Genomic DNA, 6691 nt, shown 5'->3' with positions numbered 1-6691 from the left:
CTGTGATTACCCTTAACCTGTCAGCAGGGAACAGCCTCTGCCTCTTTGTCAAGTTTTCACTGGTAAAGCAAAGCAGCAAGCCAATTACTGAGATCATTCAGATGAAAATTTTATTTTTGCCTGAATTAGCTAGAGAATTGAAGCATAAATGGACCTTTTCACTTGACTGATTGAGATAATTGCCTTACTTTTCTACGAGAGACCTATAGTTGGGAGGCTGTGTTTGGTCACCAAACCATGTTTATAATATGCATTATTGACTTTTCTTGAAACAACTATGCTTGGCGAGGTGCCACACTCGAAACTTGCCCTCAACTCTTTAAGGATCTGAAACAGTGCCGAGAATTCCTGTACCTGGGAAACCTCAGTGCGTGAATGCTTTCACTGGGGGCCAGCCTAGAAGCACATCAGTTCAGGCCTCCAAAAGAGGTAAAAATGGCGCCAAGGGGCGTCTGGGAGGAGGTGGCAAGGCGGGAGGTTCGCTCAGTAGGTAAGATGCAAGAAGCGAGAATTAGCTCCAGGTGCATGGGAGCAAATGGCTTTTCCTGAAAGAAGTGAGTAGGTGGACGTGAAAGAAACATGTAATTTACATTTATTATTGGAGAGGTGAGAGCAGTTAATAAAGATACTGGAATAGGGGTAGACATGAAAGCAGCAGCGTGACTCAGATCAGAGCCTTTGGCCTGGATCCGATGCAATAGAAGCTTTTTCTAACAGCATGGGACACGGGGAAAGAATTTCCAAAGGAACCGCACAACATCTGAGTTTTATACAGCATTTACTATCCGGTGGCCTGGGGCTATGACAGCTGGGCACGTACAGACAAAGCATGGTCGGTGATGACCTAGAAAATTCACTAGAGAGCAAAGTGTGCATTAGAAAATCCCTCACAAACTTTAATTCTATGAGGGAAATTGTCATGTAAATGTGTCTGTAATTACTTTGTGATGGCTCCCCTTACTGGCCAACTGGCAGAATGTACTAGACCTGGAGGGAAGTGGGAAGACACACGAAGGAGGCATCCTACTTAACTTCTAAGTTTCCTGCTTTAAAAAATAATAATAATAATAGAGTTGCTAAAGTGATTTTCTTTTCTGAGTATCAAAGTAAAAGAAAGGAAATCTCATCCTTGGCATTTATAAAATCCACCAGAATTATTTGTTGGTTTTTATATTTATTTATCTTTAGTGGATGTTTAAAGAGTCTGTTAGGATATGTAATTATAAAATAATATGACTGCTTTCTCACTTTTAAGTTTTTATATCATATATAATTTTAAAAACTGTTTGAGGTAATGGATGAGATACATACACACACATCAAGATTGATATATCTAAATGCTGCATTTTTTGGAGAATACATGCTTACAATAAGCAGGATCTCATTGTTCAAAGCAATCTTCAATAATTTTTTTTTTTTTTGCTTTATTGTTTGGAATATACCTTTAATTATGGGAAGTATTAATACTTTAATATTTGGCATTTTGAAACCTCCATTAATCATTGCACTATGCTGAAACAATAATGAACTAGTAGTAAAGTCAAACAAATGTATCTAAAATGATAAAAATAAAACAGATATCTTTCAGATTGTTCCCTAGGATTCCCCACAAATAATCTTTAAAATGTCAAATAATGTACTAAGTATATATCACCCACCTCTCCCACAAGCTATTTATTTAAATACTAGAGGACTGGTGCATGAAATTTGTGCTCAAGTAGGGTCCCTAGACTGGCCAGCAATCAGGGCTGATCTGCAGTGCAACTGGTGGGGCAATCAGGGGGCCCCCACTGGAACCCACCTTGGCTGGCCTGGGGCCTGTGGGCTGGGGGTAGCTCATACGTTGATTGTCTGCCCCCTGGTGGTCAGTGCATGTCATAGCGACAGGTCAGTCCACTGTTCAGTCAATTAGCATATTAGGCTTTTATTATATAGGACTAGAGGCCTGGTGCACTAAATTCACGCACTTGTGGGGGGATCCCTCAGCCCGGCCTACACCCTCTCGCAGTCAGACATCCTTAGCTATGGAGGTGGGAGAGGCTCATGCTGCACTCACCAGCCATGAGCCTGGCTTCTGGCTGAGTGGTGCTTCCCCTGTGGGAGCGCTCTGACTACCAGAGGGCAGCTCCTGCATTGAGCATATGCCCCCTGGTGGTCAGTGCAAGTCATAGCAACTGGTCCTTCAGCCCATGCTGAAACCGGCTCTCCGACATCCCCTGAGGGCTCCCGGATTGCAAGAGGGCACAGGCCAGGCCAAGGAACCCCACTGTTGCACGATCAGGGCCAGGGAAGGATGCAGAAAGTTGGCCAGCTGGGGAGGGGCTGTGGGAGGGGTCCAGGGTGTGTCAACCCTTCTCACTCAGTCCTGATTGGCCGACCCCAGCAGCAAGCTAACCTACTGGTCGAAGCGTCTGCCCCCTGGTGGTCAGGCATGTCATAGTGAGCAGTTGAGTGGACTTAGCATATCATTAGCATATTATGCTTTGATTGGTTGAATGGCAGCCCAGACGACTGGACACTTAGCATATTAGGCTTTTATTATATAGGACTAGAGGCCCGGTGCACGAAATTCGTGCACTGGGGATGGGTGGGGGGTCCCTTAGCCCAGCATATGCCCTCTTGCAGTCCGGGACCCCTCCCTCCTTACTGCCCACCTGCTTGCTGCTTCCTACCACTTGGCTTGCTGCTCCTTAGTGCTGCCACGAAGGCCTTGGGTCTGCTGGGTGCCAGGCCTGCGGGTTTGTGTCTCTGATACCCCCAGCACCCCCAGCACCAAGGTGGCGGGCCTTGAAGCTGCTGGGTACAGGCCCCCCATTGCATGTTTGTGTCTTCTATCAGGCCCCCAGCACCCCCAGCAGCCCCAGCACCACCTAAATAACTCAAGGGAAACTTTATTTAGTCTTCTTTTAAAAGCAATATAGTTTAAAAATGAGTTGCAGTTAAGACAGAACAAAGAACATGGTACCTAAGAGTGAGATAGACTGACAGAGGAGAGGCTGGGCACTGGTCAGGGGCTTACATGCCAACTGTTCTCCACCTGGGAAATGATGTAAAATCAGTTTCTTTAGTTTTCTGCTTAATGGTCTTCTCCAGCACTAAGGTCAGAGGAGCCGCCTTCCAGCCTGTAGGCTGCTTCTTAGAGTCGAAAATTACGCCATAGGCCTCTGCCTAGGACAGGACCTCTGAACCCCCAGGGTGCATAAACACACAGGGCTTCCATCAGGCTCTGCTGATCCAGATGGCCGGGAGGCCTCACCACTCTGCTGATCCCTGGGCAGTGAGGCCTCTCTGCTCTGCGGCTTCAAGGGCTGTTTGGCTTCGCTCTACCGCTTGGAGTCTGAATATGCAGATTAACTGCCATCTTTTAGCTTCTATAATTGAAACATTGTATCTTTTGGAGCTGTTGCTTCAGGAGCTCAGAGCCCTGCAGCTGCAGGGGGAACCTTGGTTACCTCTATCGCTGGGGCAACCAAGCATCCTGTTCTCAGCTGCCTGGCTGCCGGCCGCCATCTTGGCTGACAGTTAATTTGCATATACTCACTGATTAGCCAATGAAAAGGGTAGCGGTCGTACGCTAATTACCATGTTGCTCTTTTATTAGTGTAGATGAGAACTGAAATATTTTATTTTAAAATTCATTTTAATATCTCTATATATAGGTGTCATCAAATATTTTTATGTGTGTTTTGACACGAAGAAGGCTGAGGAGACCATTTAGTCACTAGTACAGACTAATTTTTTGCTTTAATCTAAACCAAGACTATTCTTGATTGGAAGACACATGATATTGGCATGAAAAGAAATCATACCACTAAACTGATTTTTTCTTGAAGCTGATCTTGCAATAAACAGAATACTCTTGAAATTAATAGTTTAATATAAAAACTGTTCTCATCAGGTTTTTTCAATCTTTGAGTTTTATTTTTATTTTGGTATTTTCACTGTGTTAGTCAAGAGATGCTAAACTGTTCCTGTTTAACAGCACACAAGCCTCTAAATCCCAATGTTCTAAAAATGGTTTCACTTCAGGCTCATCAAATGAGTGAGGTACTCTGCTCTAAGTGGTCCTCATTCAGATATTAAGACTGATGGAGCCTCCACCCTCTGAAACACTGCAGGCAAGGGAGGAAATGGGTGAATTATGCACCACTTCCTAAAGGGTTCTAGCTGGAAGTAACACATGACACCACTACCATTGCATGGGCCAAAATAAATCAATTGTATAGACAGAAATAGAATGCATTTTACTCTGATTGTCTTAATTGATTCCCAACAAAGATACTTTAACCTCTCAAAGGAAAAATGTTATCCTACTATGTGCTTGGGAAATGGCACCAATAACCATCCCGCTGACACTAAATGAGTAAATATATTAATGCAGGAAAAGGGGACAGTACTTCTTAGCAGAGAATCACATATGGCAATAGGATACAGTGAAATTTATATTTTGATTTTATTATTTTAACAGAAAGAGGCCTAACATTATATTTGCTGAATCAGTTTAATGTCTGAACTTCTTTCCAAGTCTTACATTTTACTGCAAAAAAAAAAAAAAAAGTGTTTCAATTGAGCTCTCTGGGGATTTCACAGTGATTGATTGATTAGACTGTGGTTCGGGCCATCAGGATGGATGTGAGGAGTGGGGCCATGGTGCAAGAGCAGCTGCTTTTAGGGCTCCAGCCTCAATCTTGAGCGTTGCTATGGTGACAGCTGCCTGTGGGAACCCACTGGGAGCCCAGTAGGCACACTGCCTGCCAGACCTTTGTATCAGACTGTGCACCATCCCCAGCCTTTCAGATACCAGCATAAAGAGCTCTTTAGCCAGGGTGTTTCCACTTACAAGAGGAGACAGTCTATTCTTGCTTGAAGTGTCAGTTGCCAGATGTCAATTCAGACAGACATACTCTATTTTCTCTTTCTTTTTATATTCTTTCTCTCATTTATTTTCATATAACATCCCACCTTTTGCCCATTTTATAGTTATACTAGAGCAGTGATGGCAAACCTTTTGAGCTCGGCATGTCAGCATTTTGAAAAACCCTAACTTAACTCTGGTGCCGTGTCACATATAGAAATTTTTTGATATTTGCAACCATAGTAAAACAAAGACTTATATTTTTGATATTTATTTTATATATTTAAATGTCATTTAACAAAGAAAAATCAACCAAAAAAATGAGTTCTCGTGTCACCTCTGACACGTGTGTCATAGGTTCGCCATCACTGACCTAGATCCCAGCTACAAAGCATCAGTACTAGTTTAATAGCATTGCTTAGGGAAGACACACAGCAGGGTTGGTTTTTTTCCTGCCTAAACTTTCTCCTCTGTATGGAAAGGGGCGGGTAATAATATTTACTGTGTTTACTAATATGATAGGGACTTCTTATATGTTACATTTATTCTTTTTAGCAAAGCTACAAATTATAATTATGCACATTATACAGAGGAGGAAACTGAAGTTTAGGAGGGGTAAGTGTTTAAGATTTCCCAGCTACTAAATGGAAAGAGAAAAAGTCATTCAAACCCAAGTCTCCCTTTCTCCAAAGCCCAAGGTTTTGTTTGTTTGTTTTACTAAATCTCATGAGAATATTTCCAAAATTCCTTCTAACCCTTCATTATCACCAAAGTGAGCACCATGCATTACACATGGTGAATGAGCTTTGCTTATAAGCTAAAATAGAATCCTTAACTGTACTCCATTTCTAAAAATACGATAATGACTGTAATTAGACAGTTACTAACCTGGACCCACCTAAAAGGTCCTACTTCAGTGGCATCCAACCTTGGCTTTGCATTAGAATGATTTGGAGAGGGTTTTTTTTAAATACTGATGGCAGAGACCCTTCTTCAACCAATTGCAGAATATCCAGGATAGAGGGATAGTTTGGTTTAGTTCCCTCATCTGACTCCAATGTGCAGGTGAGGCCGAGCACTGATGCAACAGATGCGGGCCCACCTGCTAGGACCTCATGACATTGCCTCCGGGAGGAAACCCCTTGGCAACCTGGCTGATGTGTTTCATTTTGAGGACACGTGCTTAGGGAAAGGACAAGCTGAGCTGAGGAAGCCGTCTTACGCACCCCAGCCCCTCCTGAGGACTGACTCACCATGATGCAAGAGGATTTTTTTCATTCTGAGCTTTAGGGCTCAGGAACCTGTCACGTGACACTAAAGCAAAGTAGTGCATAGAGGGCAATTATCTGACGGGAAGGAAGGGCTTGCCAACCTCATTTTGAAGTTCATTCCGTGTGCACAGGTGCTGTAGCAGTGCATGTCCACCGTCAGGTTGCAACAAGATTTTTGAAAGCCTTGCCTGCTGGCAAGTCATTCCCCAGGAAAGCAGGATTCCCCCAAGGAGCAAAGGAGTTTAATAACAAGGATGGCTCATAGACTAGAAAAGCAGGCTTGCCCTAGCCAGTTTGGCTCAGTGAATAGAGTGTTGGCCTGCGGACTGAAGGCTCCCGGGTTTAATTCCTGTCAAGGGCACTTACCTCAGCTGCAGGCTCCAGGCCTCATCAGGGGCATGCAGGAGGCAACCAATCAATGTGTCTCTCTCACATCAGTGTTTCTCTCTGTCTCTCCCTCTTCCTTCCACTTTCTCTAAAAATCAATGGAAAAAATATCCTTGGGTGAGGATTAAAAAAAGAAAGAAAGAAAAGCAGGCTTGCTTATATTCTCACTTCTAAATCA

Source organism: Myotis yumanensis, unplaced genomic scaffold (assembly GCF_028538775.1).
Source record: "Myotis yumanensis isolate MYYU_CA2020_CCGP unplaced genomic scaffold, mMyoYum1.0.hap1 SCAF_8, whole genome shotgun sequence".
NCBI lineage: Eukaryota > Metazoa > Chordata > Mammalia > Chiroptera > Vespertilionidae > Myotis > Myotis yumanensis.
This window is presented reverse-complemented; position numbering follows the sequence as displayed.